Source organism: Gouania willdenowi, chromosome 24, assembly GCF_900634775.1.
Source record: "Gouania willdenowi chromosome 24, fGouWil2.1, whole genome shotgun sequence".
In the NCBI taxonomy this organism is placed as follows: Eukaryota; Metazoa; Chordata; class Actinopteri; order Blenniiformes; family Gobiesocidae; genus Gouania; species Gouania willdenowi.
In genome coordinates this window covers 768,596-789,209 of record NC_041066.1, presented here as the reverse complement: position 1 = coordinate 789,209, position 20,614 = coordinate 768,596, and the positions used below count along the sequence as shown (strand labels likewise).

Sequence of the window (20,614 nt, the reverse complement as noted above, 5' to 3'; positions counted from 1 at the left end):
TACTGATCTCCGTGTGAGAGGGGCATGTTTATGGGGGAAAACTGACGGAGGATTTGTGTGTGTTTTCCCGCTGCTGTCAGAATAAAACTCATTCAAACACAACGCAGAGACTCGACCGGTTACACTTGGTGCCGTGACGACCCGTTGCATCCGCGATCAGCGCCCGTCTGGTCCCCGGGGTGCGGCTGCTTAGTCCTGGTTCCTGTCTCCTTCTCCCTGCTCGTCGCTGCTGCGGAGGAAAGCACCCTCGCCTGAGGACGCGCGAGGTTTGCTGTCTGGTTGGAAGCTCGTTTGACAGACTCTGACCGTTACTAAAGTGGTAAAAAAAAAAAAAAAAATAGGGAGGGAGAGAAAATAATAATAAAAAATAAAAACTAGAAAGTAAAAATTTATAAAAAAAAAAAAAATGTTTTTTTTATGAATATACTTGTTCATACTGTTGTATTGTGCATCTGTGTGACTGTGTGCCTTAAATTCTAAGTGTTTATTGCACATTTTTTTGGGGTTTTTTTTTTTGAAATGATGGACGAACATTTGCATAATGTCACATTTGGGAGGGGTAGGAGCCGACAGGTTGCTGGCAGAGATTGGATGATGTCCCCCAGTGTTCCCAAATACACAGCTGATCAGACAGCTATCCCACCTTTGACCCCCACTGCTAGTTCCACGCCAATTAGCCAGTCAGACCCCAAGCCCACTCAAGTCATAGCTGTTGATGATTTCAGCAACATGATCGCAGATTTGGCTAAACAGATTGGAGAAAACATCGCAGCCAGCCTTAACACTATGCACCAGCCTTGTACAGTACAGCCTCAGTCCCCCACTACAGATCAGTCATCCAGCAATGCTGTAACACCACAGTTGAAGGTTGTTGTGCAGTCAGATACCAAACCTCCACCTTACTTCAGGGGTGACCATGCCGACGTGTTCTCTGTCCATGAATGGGAGGACATGATGAGTTGTTACCTGAATAGGGTGAAATGTGACACTGATGCTGAAATGTTTGACCTGATAATGTCAAGATTAACAGGCAAAGCTCGGGATGTGGTGAAGGTGTCACTCCGCAGCCGCCCTGAACTGAGTGCAGCCGACCTGCCCACAGCTGTGTTCAACATACTGAAAGGTAACTTCAGTCAGCTGTCATTCTCTAACTTGCCTATGAAGGACTTCTATAGCACCATTCCTCATGCGGGTGAGAGTGTTTTAGACTATTGGATTCGTCTTAACAAGTCAATTGATGCTGCCGATGAGTGTCTCCGGAGGCGGGGTAAATCTGTGGAGGACCCCAGTGCTGAGGTGGTGTTGATGTTTATTAATCATTGTCCTGATCCCAGACTCGCCATGGGATTCCAACTAAAGGCACCTGAGCAGTGGACTGCAGCTGAGGTTCAGGAGCGTCTGGATGCTCACATGAGAAATATGAGACAAACAGCAGCCCACTCCCAACATATAGTGGGTTTGTCTGCCTGTGGCCAGAGCCCTCTTGATATAAGTGTGTCCCCGGCTGCTTTTGTAGCACATCAGCCAAAGCCCCCTCCTAACTCTCTGGCACTCTCTGCCCTGGCCTGCAGTCAGCCCCAGACAGACAACATTGAGGTGTGCCCACGTGAGTCTACTTCTTTGTCCCAACCGCCTTCCGCTGCCTCTAACCTGACTCATACTGGTGTTGACTCCCCTACCACTGACTCTGGTGTTCAGCAGGTTGTGGCAATGTTTGACAAAGTTCTGTCCTTGTGCAATGCTTCTCTTGTAGCCAACCAAAGACCAGTCAGCCGTCAACCAGGCAATCATCGATCAGCCCGCCGTCAGAGTAGTCAACCCTGCAACCCACAGGCTTCTGAGCCCTTTGGATGTAGAGTCTGTGGTTCCCGGGATCATTCCACCCATGCACACTGCAGGCTTTACAGATTGTGCCTCAACTGCTTCAGTTCCGGGCACATAAGGAGTCAGTGCCAGCAGGCTTCTCTTTCCTCAGCTGTGCCACCACTTTCTCCCTCCCCTGCTAATTTAAACTAGCCCGCCTGTGTGGAGAGAGGGATAACACGGGCGGTACTGGAGACACCCTCAGTGAAGGAAAAGACTTGCAATCAATCTATGTGAGCTGCTGTGGTAATGTTTCTAGTGAAAAAACGGTTATTGCAGTGGGTTCACATAGAGTGGAAGGAGCTAGTGAACTGTTTTATGCTCCGGTGTCTGTCGGGGGTCAGCCCACCTTGAAGGGGATGCTTGATTCAGGGAGCATGTCATGCACGCTCAGTGTGGAGGCAGAGTCCAAGCTTAGAGCCGCAGGTGTTCTCCCGAGTCCTCAGCCTGTGCCCGGGAAGGTGGTTCTTATCGGCTGTGGTGGCCTTACGACGCAGCCCAGCTGCATCTATGACCTGGAAATTGAACTTTATGGGTCCAAATTCATTGTACCTACTTTTCTCGTCCCAGGGCAGAGAGATGAGCTTATCATTGGAAGCAATGTCATAAGGCCTATGATTCAGAGAATGAAGTCTGATGAGAAGTACTGGGAGCTCATCCACTCCAACACCTCAGACCCAGACTGTGAGCAGTTCCTTCAGTTACTCAGCTGCATTACTCGTTGGTCTGGTCCTGAATTACCTGACAAAGTTGGCACAGTCAGGCTCCGGCAGGCTATCATTCTTGACCCTCAGGGGGAGTATCTGGTGTGGGGAAAGCTACCCGGTAGTGCTCCTGTGTCACCTGGGAGCACCATCATTGTGGAACCCACCTCTTCTCGTTCAGCCCCTAAAGACATCATTGTTGGACGGGTTGTGGCACCCATGTGGGGTGATGGCTGGGTCCCAATGAAGATCCTCAACCCAACACTGAAACCAGTGACAATGCGTCGCAATGCTAAAGTGGCAGATGTGTTTCCTTGTGTGGCGGTGGAGGACCTCCCACTCTTCCAGGGTGTGGGTAGACCACAGACCGGCCAGTTAACTGAAACTGTTCACAACACAGATGACGCTTCTACCCCATTTCAACGGCTTAAGGACTGTGGGTTAGCAGACATCAACCTTGAAGGCTGTGAAGTGTCTGATGAATGGAAACAGCGGTTAGCTGAACTTGTGTTATCTTACCAAGATATCTTCTCCAAAGACAAGCTGGACTGCGGGGAGGCGAAGGAGTTTGTCCACCGAATCCACCTCACTGACGATCGCCCCTTCAGGCTGCCATATCGCCGTGTCCCTCCAGCACACTATCACAAACTGAGAGAGGTGCTGTCTGAGATGGAGTTGAAAGGCATCATCAGTAAGTCGGTCAGCGAATATGCTTCACCGCTGGTTCTCGTCTGGAAGAAATCAGGAGAATTGAGGATATGCACTGATTTTCGCTGGCTTAATGCCAAGACCACCAAGGATGCCCACCCATTACCTCACCAAGCCGACTGTCTTGCTGCCCTTGGTGGTAATGCCTTTTTCAGTACCATGGATCTCACATCAGGGTTCTACAACATCCCCCTCCATGAGTCTGACAGGCGGTACACGGCCTTCACGACACCCTTGGGCCTGTACGAGTACAACAGACTACCTCAGGGCCTTTGCAACAGTCCTGCTTCATTCATGCGGATGATGATCAGTGTTTTTGGTGACTTGAACTTCTCCAGCCTCCTCTGTTATCTAGATGACCTACTCGTCTTTGCTCCATCTGAGGAGGAAGCCCTGAAACGGCTAGGGGTCGTCTTCTCACGTCTCAGAGCTAACAACTTGAAGTTGGCGCAGAAGAAGTGCTACTTCCTGCGGAAGTCTGTAAGGTTTCTTGGTCATGTGGTGGACAGTAGTGGTGTTTCGGTTGATGAGGAGAAAGTAAGAACCATCTCAGCTTTCATGAAGGAAGACCTCATGAATGATGACGGTCGCACCCCATCTCAGCGGAGGATAAAATCTTTCCTTGGGATGGTGCTCTACTATCAACATTTCATTCCCGGCTGTTCATCCATCGCAAAGCCACTCTACGCCTTGACTGCAGGACAGAAGAGGAGGACTAAAGGCTCATTTAGTCGGAGACGAGCCGGCACCTTCCGAGAACTGACTCCTCAGGATTGGACTCCCGCCTGTGAGAAAGCATTTGGAGATCTGAAAAATGCGCTCCTCAACAGTGTGGTGTTGGCACACCCAGACTTTGATAAGCCCTTCATTCTTTCCACCGATGCTTCGCTTGATGGTCTGGGTGCTGTACTGTCTCAAGTGCCTGCCGGTGAGGAGAAGGCAAGACCCATCGCCTTTGCAAGCAAAACGCTCAGCCGCAGTCAAACCAACTATCCCGCCCACAGGCTGGAGTTCTTGGCTCTGAAGTGGGCGGTTTGCGATAAATTTAGCCACTGGCTAAAGGGTCATCGTTTCACTGTCTGGTCCGACAACAACCCGCTCACATACATCTTGACCAAACCAAGACTTGATGCGTGTGAGCAGCGGTGGGTCTCTAAGCTGGCCCCATATTCCTTCGAGATCAAACACATTCCCGGCAGGCTAAATGTGGTGGCAGACGCCCTCAGCAGAGATCCATTTGTGAAGCCTTTGAGGCAGCGGCTGCTGTGTGAACCTTACTCTGAGCTGCTGGACCAGGTATGTGACGTCAGTGATGGATGCGTGCAGGATGTCTTCCGACTTACGTGCCAGCCACAATCTCTGGGGGTTCCTTTTCACTCTGCTGCTATCGTAGGCTCAATGTCTGAGGATGATGTCTCCTCTCTTCTCTCCTCCTTGGAAGAATGGGACTCAGCTCCCAGGCAGCGTGCAGCCTCCATGGCTGACCACCTCACCACCTTGGGATCTCCTGGCCAGGATGTGATGCCCGCTTTGTCTTTTGCTGAGCTTCAGTCACACCAGCAGCTGGACCCAGTCATCTCAAGGGTTGCTCATTATGTGGACAGGAAACGTAGACCTTCCAGACGTGAACGCTGCAATGAGAGCCAGCCAACTCTGAGAGTCCTGAAGCAATGGGACAAATTAACACTTCTGAATGGAATCCTCTATCGGGTCACAAAGGATCTTTCAACAAAACAGAAGAGGTTCCAGTTTGTTGTGCCTGAGACCCTGAAGAAAGATGCATTGTCAGGTGTTCACGACCATGCTGGTCATCAAGGCCAGCCCCGCACACTTTCTCTGGTCCGCCAGCGTTTCTTCTGGGATAACATGGAGAAGGATGTCTGCGATCATGTGAAGCACTGTCACAGATGCGTTCTCAGCAAGACTCCCGAGCCATCCGCAAGAGCCCCATTGGAGAGCATTAAAACATCTGCCCCTCTTGAGCTTGTGTGTATGGACTTTTGGTCGGCTGAGAACAATCACAACAAATCCGTGGATGTTCTTGTGATCACTGATCACTTTACGAAGTTGGCACATGCTTTTCCCTGCCAGGACCAAACTGCGAAGAGGGTGGCCAGAAAGCTGTGGGACAACTTCTTCTGCATCTACGGCTTCCCTCAGCGCCTCCATTCCGACCAGGGAGCAAACTTCGAGAGTGAGCTGATTGCTGAGCTTTTGAAGTTGTCAGGAGTTGACAAGTCCCACACCTCACCTTATCATCCTATGGGGAATGGTGGCACAGAGAGATTTAACCGCACCCTGGGCAGCATGTTGAGATCTCTACCCCTTCGCTCCAAACAGAAGTGGCCGCAAATGATCCAGACCATGACATTTGTATACAATTGCACTGTTCATGAGACCACCGGCTTCGCGCCCTTCTACTTGATGTTCGGGAGAATTCCTAGGTTGCCGGTTGACCTCCTCTTCAAGAACGTGCTCCGTGATGTGACTGTGTGTGACTATGATGCCTATGTGAAGTCGCTATTGGAAGGCCTGCACAGTGCTATGGCCCTGGCTCAGAAGAACTGCACGGCTGAGCAGAGACATCAATGTGACCAGTACAACAAACGAGTCAAAGGTCAGCCCCTGTGTCTCGGTGATCAAGTGCTGTTGGCAAACAAAGGCGTCAAGGGGAAACGTAAACTCTCTGATAAATGGCAGCCTGTTGTACATACTGTGGTAGCCTCCAAACCTGCTCTACATATCTACCGGATCAGGGATCCAGAGGGTAACGAACGTGTCGTTCACCGTAACCTGCTGCTTCAGGTCAACTTCCTTCCGCTGGAGGAAGCCTTGGATGGTGATGAACCCATGTCCATGCCTGCCCTCAACATGGCTGATGCCCCTCCTGAATTTGATCGGAATGAACAGGATGTGCCTGATTTGAACTCTGCAGCTGCGTCAGCTGAGCCATCCCTTGCTGATTCTCTCTCGAGTGTTGATGGCTGGGATGATGGCCGCACTGCCTCGTGGGTTTGTGAGCAGTTCTCCATTGATGAGCCCCCTGATTTAGACTGTCCAACACCTCCCTCTGTAACAGCATTGCCTGCTGCTGGTGGCCCTGCCGCCATTCTGGACCCCTCAACAGCTTCCACAGCTCTCCTACCGCAACCACCACATGCTACTCCGCCACAAACAACTGATGCAGATGGCCAACTTACCTCACGGTTTGGCAGAGTCATTAAACCAGTGTGCCGCTTGATTGAGTCCATGGCACAACTTGGGCCCATTCTAGGGGTTCAGTCAGGTGATCGTCCTGTCATTCATGTGTGAAGGATGTGTTTTTGGGTGGGATGTTCTGTTGAGATGCTCTTTATGTTGTTACGGTTTCATACTGCCTATATATATATATATATATATATTATTTTTTTTTTTCTTTCTCTTTCCTTTTTTTTGTGTGTGTTTTTCTTTGCTCGCCCACATTGTTGGCCTGTGTAAGTGTGGTGTATAAGGCACCTCTTTTTGTCTATGGGGTACTGTGAGTTTTGCTAGGCGCCGAGCGAATCTCTTGTTCTCTTATCCTTTTAATAGGAGGCTGATGTTGCTGTTTCATGTCATTTGGTTGTCTTCTTAATGGCCTGTATGTATATGTGGATTGTGTTACTGCCCAGTTTTTGTATAATTCTAGGGGGGTGAGTGTAACAGTGTCATTTATGCATGTAAAATATTTGTTATAATTACACAAAATCTGTTATCTTAAGTTTATTTTATTTTAATAGTTCATACCTGACCAGTTGGGCCTCCAAATCAGTATGTGGAACCTTAATATATGTGTGTATCCCCACGTTCAGTTTTTAATGTTGCACTTCCGCCTGTATCTTGTTTTCCCGCGCTTTTACCTCTTCCCTTTTGTTACTGATCTCCGTGTGAGAGGTAAGCGGCTTTGCTGTCCAGACAAAAATATATTTATTAGTTATGTTTCCAAGTTGGTTGGCTGAATTAAACCTGTTCTATAGTGCTTCGTATGTATTATAACACATGTTCATGTTATTTATTTTGTATAGGGGCATGTTTATGGGGGAAAACTGACGGAGGATTTGTGTGTGTTTTCCCGCTGCTGTCAGGTATGCTAGATTCTGTTATAGTGGTGTATATCGGGTATATACTGCCCTTTTGTTACTGATCTCCGTGTGAGAGGGGCATGTTTATGGGGGAAAACTGACGGAGGATTTGTGTGTGTTTTCCCGCTGCTGTCAGAATAAAACTCATTCAAACACAACGCAGAGACTCGACCGGTTACATTAGTCCTGTGATGCCTGGCATCCTACTCAGTATGGACAGAAAATGTAAGATGAGGAAGAAAGCAGAGTTAGATTGGTCACCACCATAACACCCCCACAAAGAAGAAGAAGAAGAAAAAGAAGCGGCAGAAGAACTTACTCATGGTAGAAGAGGAAACTTGGATATCTGGCCGGATAAATAGTTCTTCCACGTCACATAATCAAAGTAAGCTGTTTGTTGATGTTTTATTGCGGGATCACGTGGTGTCGCGTGAATACACCTGGCTCACAAGGCAGAGTAGCGCGCCTTGTGAGCCAGGTGGAGGTTGACGGAGCAAAACCGCGGCTGACACAGCGATACACATGTACAACAATGAGTGGCCCAAAGAAAAGAAAAGTCGACAGTGAGTGCTGAGTGTTTAATAATGAAGTAAATACTTTTCACTGAAGTCCTGTCAAAGGCTGTATGTCTTATTATTTGCAGAGAAACTGTTGTGGTTTTAAAGGAATAAAACATCCACCGTCACTTTTCCTCCAAACATGCTGCTAATTATGATAATAACCACTACTAACAAATTATGTTGGAGGATTTTTTCATGCAAATACTTTTTATTTAACTGAGCTACTTTTACACACACGTGTGCGTGTGTGTTATGTGAACTTTCAAGTCCCACCTGTGCCCATTGCCCCCCAAATAATCCTGACAAATAACACATGTTAAACTGTGTTGAACCAACAGGGAACAAGTAATATAATATTTCATAATAAATCAAAAACTAAATTAAACTCATTATCTGAATTAAAAAAAAAAAAAAATGTAAAAAGTGCAGTAGAGAACCAAAAAAAAAAAATAAATTCAGTACAAGTATGAAATGAATTAACACGGAACAAGTATCATGTTTCATAATTCAAGTATATTTCATAAAAAAATCAAAACTGAAAAACAAAAGGAAACTAATTAATTTCCTGCATAAAAAACAAATGTTAAAGTACAGCAGTCCAAATATTCAGGAAACAACAACACTTTGTTTGCAATCTGTGCCAAAAAGCTTTAGAAAACAAAAAAGTAAATAAATGTTTTAAATCAGATAATAAAAGTTTGTTTATGGTTCTGCTCCACTTCACATGCCGACATAAATCATTATGTTTGTATTTTAGTTCCATGTTACATTTTGTTCCCAGTCACATATCTAATGCAGTCTTAATTTAATGCTCTTTTAATTTCTGATATATTTTAGGATTCTAAATTTGCCTAATAATGATCTAAATTGTCGATGAAGAAAGGGTTTTTAAAAAGATTGGCATGAAATAGAAAATTTCAACCTGTCATTTCTTCATTCTCTACCACACACTTTGAGAAGCACTGCTTTACTAACAGACCTGTCTCTCCTTAAATATACAGTTTTTTTAGAATTGGAGCTAAATTTGGGTGAAAGTTGCAAATCTCTAGCATATGGTTGATTTGTTATGAAATTTTATAAATTTGAACTTTAGACAAGAAGAAGAAGAATGTATGTATTCATCGGGTGCTGGCCCCGCCCATCTTTTATTTCTTAAAAGTCCATGTGGCCCCTGACCCAAAACGTTTGCCCACCCCTGCTTTATTGTCATCATTTCATGTAGAGATTACAGGAATAGTCCATTCAAGGTAATAGTCCGCTGTTTTGTGCAGCCGCAGCATTCGCATTGACACAAACACGGGGTTGCCAGATTCGTAGTTCGTGTTTGGGCTGTTTTTGTTGGAACAGGCAGGTTCTGAGATGTTCTGATCTGGCAACAGTGACGTCACAAATGTAGTACATTTGAAACAGAGCAATTTTTTGCTAACAGAGACTGAGTTCATTTTATTTTGTTTGTTTTTTATTTAAAATATTTAAAAGTTCTTGACATTCCAATTGCAATGGTAAAAAATACTAATGAGAAATACAAGTTAATTGCATTTGAAAAGGTGTACTTGCATATTATGATATGTTGTCATTACATTAGTGGTTACATTGGTCTAAAAAGTCGACAATAATATCTAGGGATGCACAGAAATGAAAATTTTTGTGGCCGAAGCCGAATAAAATATAAACTCTTGGCTGAATATCGAATACAGTTATTAAGTTTTTCACTACTTTTTCTTAATGGTGCATAAATAGCCTAGAATATATTTTTAAACATGTTTTATTGAATATTATGACATTTTTTAAATATTCCAGTAGACTTTTCTTTTAAAAAAAAAAACACAACAAAGTTTTTCATTTATATTAGCCCTTAGAATAAAACAAAACATGCATTCCAAAACAAAAACTAAAGTGCATTAAAGGGGAGGTATGATGAAAAAATGACTTTCTAATTTTTTTTTTTTTTTTTTTTTTTTTTTTTTCTCTTTCTCTTGTCTGCACATTCTGTCGAAGGTTAACACTACAAGAAGTGCAATCTTTTAACAGCAATGCATATTTTGTTATTGCAATTAAATAAATTTATTTATTTCATTGCATAATTGTGACCATCACCAGCCCTCCCTAGGGAAGGGTAAGAAATACTTTATTAAAGGGAGGATGTAAAAAAAGAGAGGGCAGTGTTACACCAAGGTGAGGGGTTGGAGAGGGGTGGGGAAGTTAACAGGGAAGAGGAATACAAGATAGGAAATGGAATGGGTGGGGAGTAGTCGATAGATTTCAAGTGATGCGATGTGAAATTGTGGTTGTGTATATTGTGCTTATTGTTGAGTTATCAAGCCAGTTTGGTGACCAGTGTGCGGCTTAGGAATAATGGTGGTGGCTGTGAGCAGAGGAAGAAGTGAGTGGAAATTCCATAAAACAGGTATTTGGGAACAACGTGTCTGTGGTTGAGCCCAGTATGAGTGTTATCCCACAGCCCAAGGCCAGTGCATCCATGACAAATGTATTTCCAAGAACCGCCACTGCAAAACCCACGAGCCGCCCCAGGGCCCCGGAAGCAGCCAGGCCAGCAGCAAGAGCGGGCAACCCGGGGGCCCCCGGCGACCACCACACGGCCAGGCAGCCCCCCGAACGCCCCCAAGATCCCAAACCGAGAGGCAACCATCGCCCCCCCCATACACACCCGAGAAAGCCCCAAGGAGCCAAGGACCCAGCGCACCACGCCACCAATCCAACCCCAACCCCCAGACCCCCCACCCCACTCCCCCCCCACCCCCCCCACACCCCCGCGCCCAACCCCCCGAGGGGAGGGCCCAGAGAGCTCCCCGCCCGAGACCCCAGCGGAGGAGCCGAAGCCCACGCCCAGCAGACGACCAGAGCCACGCCGAACGGGCAGCCGGCGGGCACCCGCCGCCGGGCCCAGAGCCAGCAGGGACCCGACCCCCGGCCAGAGGGACCCGGAAAGAACGCAGCACCAGGAGCAGCCCGCCCAGGGAGGACGACCACACCCCAAGCCGCATAAGGCACCAGGGGGCCGCCGGGAGTCTCCCCGCCGGCCCCCAGGCACCCCAACCTAGCCCCCCATGGCGCCCCAAATCACCTATTGTTGATGTCGCCCGCGCCACGGGCTTTAGTTTTTTTATTTTTTATTTTTTTTTTTAAAAGCCAGGGCCCCCTCCAAGGGCCAAGCCAGACCGCCTTGTGCATCCCCAGCACCCTGCCTCACGGGGCACTGCCCAAGCAGGGGCCGTACCATTAGGTATGCAAGGGCGCGGCACGCGGCACCCGCCCCGAAAGACCCCCGCCAGGACCGGCCCGGCCAGCCAGCCAATCACCCCGGGCCCCAGGAGCACCCCCCGGGACCAGGACCCCCCAAGGGCAAGTCCCCGGGCCAAGCCCCCCGGGACGCACCCCCCACCCCCGCCCAGGACCCGGCCACAGCCCAGCAGGACCGCACAGCCCCGGACAGCCCAAGGCCAGCAGCCCAGGGCCCGCCGCCCCCCGGGCAGCGCCAGCCACGGAGCAGCGCCACCCACCGGCCCGCGAGCAACCGGCGATCCCCACCGCGGGGACGGAGGCACCCCAAAGGCACACATCAAGTGCGGAACCGCAGCCCCGAGCCAAAGATGCCCCGGACCCACCCACCAGTCCGCAGATGGCAGGACAGACCCACCAGGCGGCCGACAGCAACCTCCACCACCGGAACAGCTAGCGCCGCCCCCCAGTAAACAGCATCGCTCCGAGGCACCTAGCAACCCCGCCCCAACCCCGGTGAGGACACCAGCACACCCCCAGCACACCCACCCCCCACACCGGCGAGGCAGGCCGCCCCAGGCCCGCACACCGCGGGGCCCGCCCCCAAGGCCACCAGCCGACGAAAGAAGCACCAAGCCCCACCCAAGGGGAGGAAGCGTCCCCGCGCTCCACCAGGCCGACACCGCCCGGAAAGACCCCGCAAGGAGAGACCCCAGCAAAGCCCCCCCGAGACCCACCGCCACACCCGACCACACCATCCTGATGTATTTTCACTCTATGTAGTGGCCCAGCCACCAACAGAGGGGCCAGGCCCCCACCGGAGAGGCCCAAATATGTGAGCCAACCCACCACCCTGTTATGGTGCCTCTCCATTCCCCAATGGAGAGGCACTTCCCTATCCCCTGTGTGAGTGTGTGTGTTCAGTGAATGTATGGGGTGTAATTAAAAGAAGGGGGATGGAGGGGAGCGGTGCTCCCCATCCTACCTCTGTGGATATACGTGTATGTGGTGTAATAGGCCGGAGGGTGTAAGTGAGGGTACACCCTCCGGGGGGTGGCATGTTGAGGTGTGATTAAAATTGGAGGGATTAGTAGGGTAACTAGAGGTGGGAGTGCCGCCCCCACGCCACTACATAGTGACACAGGTGGCGGCCCCCTCCACCCCCAGTCCCACCATCCAGCCCCCCAAGGGTTGGGTATGGGTGTGTGGTGCATATTGTGAATGGGCCAGACCAGCTGGGAGTGAGGTGAAGTGTACATGTAGGAGGACTGTCCGGTGCGAGCCGGGCCCGTCCGCGTGGCGGGCCACGCGAGAAGGTAGATGGTGCAGACGGGCAAGCGGCACTGTGGGCCCCGGAGCAGCAAAGCCGGAGACCCCCCCCACGGCACCCCCCAGACTGCGACGGCCCCGCGGAGCACAGCGGCACCCCCCACCCCCGGGCGCAGCCAGGCACCAACCCCGTCCCCCGGTGCCCCAGGGAGCGACCCCCGCCGCACGCCGGCCCAGAGCGACGCCCCCCCGCCGCCAAGGAGAGCGGCCGAGCAGGGGGGAGGCCCGTGCCCGCACCAGGGCCAGCACAGGCCCACCCGGCGCCACGACACAACACCCTCCACCGGAAGGCGGCCCCGGCCCCCCCGACGAAAGAGGACACCATCCACCGCCAAGCAGGGCCACCCCGCCAGCCACGGACCGGCAAGCCCGAGTACCGAAGCACCCCCAGCCCGGTACCGCCATCCCACACCAACGGCGCCAGAAGAGCCCCCCCCCCCACGGAGGGGACCCCCGACGACCCACGCACCGGCACGAGACACCCCCCCGACGCCAGCGCACCCCGGACGACAGCGGGCCCCAGGCCACCAGCCCCGCCCCACCCAAGGCTGCGCAGCGCCGCCACGAGCCGCGGCCGGTCCCCGGGCAGATTACAGGAGAGCACGCCCCCGGACACCCAGACCACGGATCCACCCCCGGGACACCCCCGCCCCGGAATGGCGCCCACGGCGCCCGGTGCGCCCAGCCAGCAGACCAGCCAATCCCGACGCGGATCCACCAGGCCAAGAGCCACGCGCCGCGCCCCCGCACACCCACCCAACACGACCCCCGGGGAGGCCCCGTAGCACCCCCCACCCCACACCCCCAGCCGTACTGGCCACACCAGAGGGGGGCCCCGCCCGGCCCGTCACGCAAGCGACATCCCTGGCGAAGGCGCGCCCCAGGGAGCCAAGCCGAGGACCCGCAAGGGCCGACGGAGCAACCCACGGCCACACCCCGCCACCCAGCAACCCAGGAGGCAATCGCCGACCCCGGGCAGCAGCCACCCCCAAAGCCGCCCACACCCCGGATCCCCCCGGACCGGAGCCACGGACCCCACCACCCCAGGCCCCCCAACGGGACCACCCCCCAGCCAACCCATCCGGCACGGCACCGCCCGCCCCCCAGGCGGGAGCAACAGCACCCCCACCAGCCCCCAGGCAAACGGGAGCCCCCCAAACCCAGCCCAACCGGATGGCGGGCGCAAGAGCAAAGCAGGAGGGGGGGGAGGACGAGACAGGGGGACAGGGAGCAAGGGGAAGGAGCGGCAGAGGAGCACGCAGGGCCCCAGCCCCAGAGGCCAACCAGATGCGCATGCAAGGGGCAACAGCGCCAAATCGAACAGCCCTGGGACCCTGTGAACACCCAGAAGGAATGCACACCCGCGCCGAGGCAGCCAGGCACCCCGGCAACCCTCCCCAGCCAACCCGGCCAGGACTACCCCAGAGGCCCAAGGGCGGCCCAGGCCTACAGTTGGACTAGTGCGTTAGTAAAAAGTGGTGCTGGCAGTCGCTTGCAGGCTAGATCATGAGGCTTTTAAAAATTTAGATTTAATGCAATTAAAAAAGGAGTCCAACGCTCCTCAAAGCACATTATTTTTTTTTGTTTTCTGAGAGCAGACATCTTTTCCATGGAGATAAATTCTGTGAGGAGATTTTGCCATTGGTTTATGTTTAAGGATTTTTTGTCTTTCCAATTTAGTAATATTGTTTTTTTTGCTATGGCTAGTGCCGCAAGGATTGATTGTGATCGGTTTGCGGGAAGTTGAAGCATTGTCAGGTCTCCTATCAGACAAAGATTTAGAGATAAAGGAATTCTGCAGTCCAAAATGGAGGACAGTTTTTCAGTAATTAGAATCCAAAAGTGTTGCACTGGGGAGCAAAGCCATAAGGCATGTAAATAGGAATCCGCTGTATTCTGGGTGCACTGAGAGCAGATGTCTGTTGGGGAGAAGCCCATTTTATGCATTTTCTGTTGGGTAATGTGGGATCTGTGGAGGACCTTGTATTGAATTAGCTGAAGATTTGTGTTTTTCGTCATCTTAAAAGTATTACGACAAATTTCTGTCCAGAAATCAATGCTCGGGGTGATTGAGAGTTCGGCCTCCCACTTAGCGATTGGTAAGTAATTACAGTTGGTGATCGAGAGAGCTCTGTATATTTTTGAGAGTTTTTTTGATTTTGTTGAGATTTTTTTCATATATATAGCCAGTTCTGGAGGTTGTAAAGTAGTTAAGTCTAGTGGAGTAGTTTTCTTTATTGTTTCTGTTACTTGTAAGTACTGTAGAAAGTTACATTTATTTATACCGAAAGCTTGGGTTAGATTATTATATGTCCTAAGCTTGTCATTTTCAAAGAGGTCTTGGAGATGAGTGATTCCACTCTCTTCCCATATCTTCAAATAAAGTGGTGTTTTTTTATTTTTAAAGTCGGGGTTGTGCCAGATTGGAGACAGTATACTAGTTTTTAATTGAACATTTGTGATGTCCAGGGCTTTCCACCATGCAGTCAGTGTGGAGGCAATTAGTGGGTTTTTAAAGCAGTTGTGATGTTTGAGGGTCGCAGTGATAAAAGGGAGATCAGAGAGTTTAATGTGTTTGCAGTCTAACTGTTCTATTTCTAACCAGGTGTTGTAGTAATCTTTTGGTTTTAGCCATTCTGTTAAATATAATATTTGGTTTGCTAAGTAATAATGCATGAAATTAGGGGCTTCTAAACCACCCTCGTCTTTGTTTTTTTGAAGGGTTGAAAGGCTTATTTTAGGTTTTTTATTTCTAGCATAGAATTTTGTAGTTGCAGAGTCTAATCTTTGAAACCATTGTTTTGGTGGTTTTAGTGGTATCATTGAGAACAGGTAGTTTATTTTAGGTAAGATTTTCATTTTAACTGAGGCTATCCTGCCAAGTAGTGAGATGGGGAGATTGTTCCATCTCCGCAGATCTTCTGTGACTTTGTCCAACATCGGATCATGATTTAGTTTAATTAATTCATTTAAGTTTGGTGATATATTTAAGCCTAGATATCTAATTGTATTTGTGGTGGAGGGGTGTTGTGGATTTTGGTTTGCAGGATTCCATGAATTTTTTGTCAAAGGGAGGATTGATGATTTTGTCCAGTTAATGGAATAGTCTGATAATTTAGAGAAGCTGTTTATTAGATTAAATACTTCCTCCAAAGAGGATTGTGGTTCTACCAAATAGAGTAAGATGTCATCCGCGTAAAGATTAATTTTGTGTTCTGAGATGGATGAGTGGATTCCTTTAATAACAGAGTTCTGACGTACAGATGCTGCGAGAGGTTCAACGAATATTGCAAAAAGCAAAGGTGAGAGTGGGCAGCCTTGTCTGGTTCCCCTCTGCAGTGTGAAGCTTTGGGATGTTATTTTGTTTGTGGTTACTGAAGCCTTAGGTTTATTGTACAGGGTGGAGATCCATTGGATGAATGATTCTCCGAAGCCAAATTTGCCAAGGACAGCTAGGAGGAACGACCAGTTGACTCTATCAAATGCTTTTTCTGCATCGAGTGACAAGATTATTTTTTTCTTTTTAGAGTTCTGTGCCATGTTGATCACATTAAACAGTCTTCTCACATTGTCTGTGGAGTGTCTATTTTTAATAAATCCTGTCTGGTCTTGGTGTATAATTGACTGTACTACTTTCTCTAACCTGGATGTGAGTGCTTTGGAAATAATTTTTAAGTCTGTGTTAATAAGTGAGATGGGACGATAGCTTGAGGGTAATATGGGGTTTTTGTCTGGTTTAAGTAACAATTTAATGTTCGCTGTATTCATGTGACCTCCTACATGCCCTTTATTTTTGATCTCTGTTACTACTCTGAAAAATAGTGGAGCCAGCATTGACCAGAAATGTTTTAGGAATTCAGCAGGGAACCCATCTGGACCTGGTGCTTTGCCTGTTGACATGCTGTCTAAAGCATTTTGTAATTCTTGTAAGGTTAATGGTGAGTCTAAGGTGGTTTTCTGATCTATAGTGAGCTGTGGTAGGTTTAGTTTATTAAGAAAGGTTTTAATATCTTCCGGGTCAGGGTTTAAATTTGATGAGTATAAGTTTTGATAATAATCATGAAAAATGTTATTAATGTCCTGAGGTAGGTTTAAAGTTTGACCTGCATTATCAGAAATTGCTGCTATAAAGGAATTTTCTTTATTGTGTTTGAGCTGATTTGCTAAATATTTGCCTGATTTATTATTGTAGTCAAAGTTTTTGTATCTTAATTGTTGCAAAATGAAGTCGGTTTTTTTAGATAAGATGATATCCAGATTAAGTTTTGTATTTTGGAGTTTTTCCCATAAAAGTTCAGACGGGTTAGCTGCGTATTCTTCCGTAAGTTTTTTGATCTTTTCTTCAGTTGTTTTTTCTGTTATCTGTTCCTGTTTTTTCTTAAAAGAAGAGTATGATATAATCTTCCCTCTAATGACAGCCTTGCCAGTTTCCCAGAGTAAGGACGGTGATATTTCCGGGGAGTCGTTTGTCAATAGAAAGTCCTCCCATTCTTTTCTTATAATTTTTTCAAATTCACTGTCATTAAGTAATGAGGTGTTAAAGCGCCATAGAGAGGATACTTTCTGATTAGAGTCACACTGCAGGGAGAGGGATATTGGGGCATGATCGCTAATAATTATAGGATGTATTTTAGAGGACATCTTATGTACGATGGAATTATTTGAAAGAAAAAAGTCAATTCGGGAGAAGGATTTATGCACGGGGGAGAAGAAGGTATATTCTTTTTTAGTTGGGTTATTCAGTCTCCATACATCTCCTATTCCAAGATCTTCCATGTAATCCATTAATACTTTAGCGGATCGAGATGGTTTTGTATTTGAGCACTTACTAGATCTGTCCAATGATGTGTTGAGCACCAGATTGAAGTCACCTCCGATGATTAAAGATGAGTCTGCAGAAAGGTCTGAAAGCTCTGAGAAAATTCTATGGAAAAAATCAGGGTCATCATTATTGGGGGCATATATATTTAGAATTGTGAAACATTTGTTATAGATTACTACTTTGATAATAATATATCTACCCTCTGGGTCTATGACGGAGATGATTATGTTAACGGGTAACCTTTTGTTGAGAAGAACCGAGACTCCTCTTTGTCTGGAATTGAAACATGAATTATATATCTTGTTAAAATTTGAATCTGTCAGGGATTTTTCTTCTGATTTAAGTAAGTGAGTTTCTTGAAAGAAGACAATGTCTGCATTTAATCTTGATACATAGTCAAATATCTTAATCTTTTTAGCCTGCGAGCGAATGCCACGCACATTCCAAGAAGCTACTGTAAACTGATACATAGTATAAGGTGAGTGTTAGTCCATACAGGTGTGAGCATAAGTGAGAATCTGTGAGCATTTGTGCACTGTGTTGTAAAAAGCTTGGATGCAAGGAAAGAAAGAAGAGGAGACACATTTATCATGCGATAGCACCACGGGGTAAAGGACTGGATTGAATAGGTTAGTGAAAAGCACAAACATACAACGACAACATCCAATATCAAAAGAGTAAAAGTAGCAAGGGGTAATTATAGGAGGTATAGGAGGTGGGGGGTGTTGTGGGTGTTGAGTGAGTATGAAACAAAAAAAAGAGTGAGGGGTTCGAGACGAGTGAGTTGACATGAGGGTAGAGAGTGTCCTGTGAGAGAGTACGTGCCAAAAAGTGTTTACCAAAATCTAAGCCAATATGTAGCATACATACAAACATACATACATACACACACGTGTCTATATATACCTATCCATGTTTTTATTTTAGTGTTATTATTATCTTTATGTATTTATTTATTTTAATTATTATTATTGTTATATATATATTTATTTATTTATTTTTTATTTTTGGAGTTATCATTATTTTATATTTATTTCCTCTATTTTTATATATATATATATATATATGTGCATACATATACACATATACATACACATACATATATAAACATATACATACATATACATACACATACATATATATACATATACACATATATATATATATATATACACACACACATACATACACATACACATACACACACATCTAGACACACTTTTTTTTTTTTTTTTTTTAAATGTATTTATTGTTTTAATTTGCTTTCTTTTTTTTTTTTTTTTTTTTTTTTTAATGTACGGATATATATATACATACACACACATACAACATATATATTTATTTAAACTTTTTTTTTTTTTTTTTTTTTTAAATAATGCTACCTTAGCTTCACCATAAGTGGAGAATTATCCTTTCAATGTTAACTCACATAACACCTGTGTTTTTTTTTTTTTGTTTTTTTTTTTTTTTTACTTCATTATTATTATTGTTTTTAGATTTGTCTTTCTCAGTAGAGCCAGGGCGTGATGTTTAAGTCCCTAAACAGTTGGCCATCTATGTAAAGCTTGTCTACGACCAGTTTGGAATTTTTGCCTTTCTGTCGGTTTTCTTTAAAGATAGGATACAGGGTTTTTCGACGTTCGTTTATTTCCCGAGGGAATTGATCGTTCATGCCGAATTGCGTACCTTTAAGTTTCCGACCTTTACTTTTAACCTGGATCTTCTGTTGAAAGTGCTCAAATTTGGCAATGATGGGACGTGGACGGTTTCCTCTACGTGGTCCGAGGCGATGGACACGGTGAAATGTGATGTTTTTCACGGTTTCTGCCGGGATTTTAAGCGCCGACGACATGAAGTCTTTCAACAGAGCATGTGGGTCATCGTTGGGGGTTTCTGGAATACCTGAGAATATTACGTTGTCTCTCATACTGCGAGATTGGATATCCAGGACTGATTCTTTAAGAAACTTGTTTTCTTTTTTCAGCTCTTTTACCTCGGAGCTCACCGCAGATAAAGCCGAATGGATATCATGATTATCTTTTTGTAAGTCCTGGATTTGTTGCTAGGCAAATTCCAGGCTGACTTTCATTTCCTGAACGTCTCGGTGCAGTAAGTCGAGCACATCCAGCCACTTAATTATGGTCTGTAGGAGTTCCGTGTGGGATTCTACCTCGAGGTCTGATGTATCGGTGGCCGAATCGTTTTTCCGGCGCTTCGCCGACTTACCTGATGTACTGGCTTTTGGTCCGGACTCCATCACGTACTCAGCGTAATATCTATCTATGAAGTCCTCGAGGTCCTCCACTCTGGCTGGTGAGAGGGCGCGTGGTCGGCTCTCGTTGGTGGCGTTGATTTAACGGTAAAAATCGTTAATATGTGCAAGTAAACAGGATCGGTAAACTAGTCACGGCAGCGAGCCGCCATGTTGAATTTTCTCAGCTTGTCACGTGACTCTCAGAACATCTCGCGTGACTTTCTAATGATTTAGCTACAGTGATATACATCCTTTAGCCTCATTCAGAGGGACAAAGTGTAAAAAGTTCTGTTTCCTCCCTCCCTTGTTATTACACATTTTGTAAAAACAAAGTCAGCTTTAAACGGGCGAGTTGGAGTTTGCCCACGTAGGCAGGTGACGTCACCTAACATGCCTCCTAGAATGTGAGCTCCTCCCTCTCCAACAAGCCAACAGCTACAACAACACTGCGGTTTAATATAGAATATATATTATACTTTACTTCCATATATGTAAATACAAACTGCACTACTTTTTCTGCTGCTGATCGTGTTGGGAGTCACTGCTTGGAGCCACAGACCCATTGTTTACACACATCAGCTGTTAGCACTCCGTGCTAATGCTACACCAGTTTATGCAGCGAGACCCGGTGTAGTGTAAGGAGGAAACAATGGGGATGTTTATGGATTTGTGGCTCACAGCGCTAACAACGGACTCGGTTGTGTGATGGAACAAACTGATATTAATTTAATAGTGTTACATTAGAGAAATGCAAAACTCCTTAAGAGTGAGATGTCTGTTTTTCTATGAAACCTTTTTCAACTAATGTTTACAGACTAGACTTGTATGTGCCATAGAAAAGAGTCAAAAGACAGATAAATACACATATGGTATGCATGTCTTCAATGGCCTGCACTGCCATATCAAATGTGACATTGATATCAAAATAGGTAGAATTGAGTCTTGTTTACCATTGTTTTTTTTATTGTTATTGTAGGTGAGTTCCGAATTTAAGAGAATCACAACAATGCATCTGCAGTCAAAGTTCTTCTCGG

General features: G+C 46.9%; 1 protein-coding gene across 2 annotated transcripts in view; it reads right to left on the bottom strand.

Moving 5' to 3' along the window:
• The window catches only part of LOC114457987 (uncharacterized), a 98,122-nt gene extending 78,332 nt beyond the window's left edge, over positions 1–19,790 (bottom strand). Inside the window, exons 1-2 of one of the 2 annotated variants that reach the window (XR_003672975.1) lie at positions 19,553–19,790; positions 17,384–17,428 (exon numbers count right to left, since the gene is read on the bottom strand). The gene's annotated coding sequence lies outside the window, so the exon portion shown is untranslated. Of the gene's footprint in view, positions 1–17,383; positions 17,429–19,552 lie in introns of those variants that run through there. The other variant, XR_003672976.1, reaches the window with a different exon arrangement.
• Between the last annotated feature and the right edge of the window lie 824 nt (positions 19,791–20,614).